The sequence below is a fragment of the Nicotiana sylvestris genome, chromosome 6, assembly GCF_000393655.2.
Source record: "Nicotiana sylvestris chromosome 6, ASM39365v2, whole genome shotgun sequence".
In the NCBI taxonomy this organism is placed as follows: Eukaryota; Viridiplantae; Streptophyta; class Magnoliopsida; order Solanales; family Solanaceae; genus Nicotiana; species Nicotiana sylvestris.
The window spans coordinates 153,741,835-153,742,327 of record NC_091062.1 but is presented as its reverse complement, the minus strand read 5'-3'; positions in this window follow the sequence as shown (position 1 = coordinate 153,742,327).

Here is a 493-nt window from a genome sequence, read left to right as displayed (position 1 = left end):
GAGAGTTACTCCATTTGACTGTTTAATATATATAGTGATAATAAAAGTAATTTAAAATGCTATATTAAAATTAAATTCTGAGCAGTGTAAAGTTTAATAAAAATTACTATTGAAAAATAGCGTCAACCAAGTTGAATCATTTCAACGTGAAGGTGTCACGTGATTCCAAAGCGAACAAAAAAATAGTTATGTGTTCCACAAGAATGATATTATTTAATATTAGCTATTTATTTTAATTTTAAGGACATAAAAATCACAAAAATAACATTTTATATTGAAACATAAAAATTTAAAATATTTATGTTAAAAAAAAAAAGCACTCCTAAGTTTTGTATGCAACCATACGCCATTAAATATGCTGAAAGTATTAGTTTCTGAAATTAAGCTTTGAGAGTCCACGTGAAATGGGTCCCACAAAATTGTGGCTGCGGCCTGCGGGACGATGCTAGCTGAGTGAGGTCCTTGGAATTCACGCACATCAACGTGAGCGCTC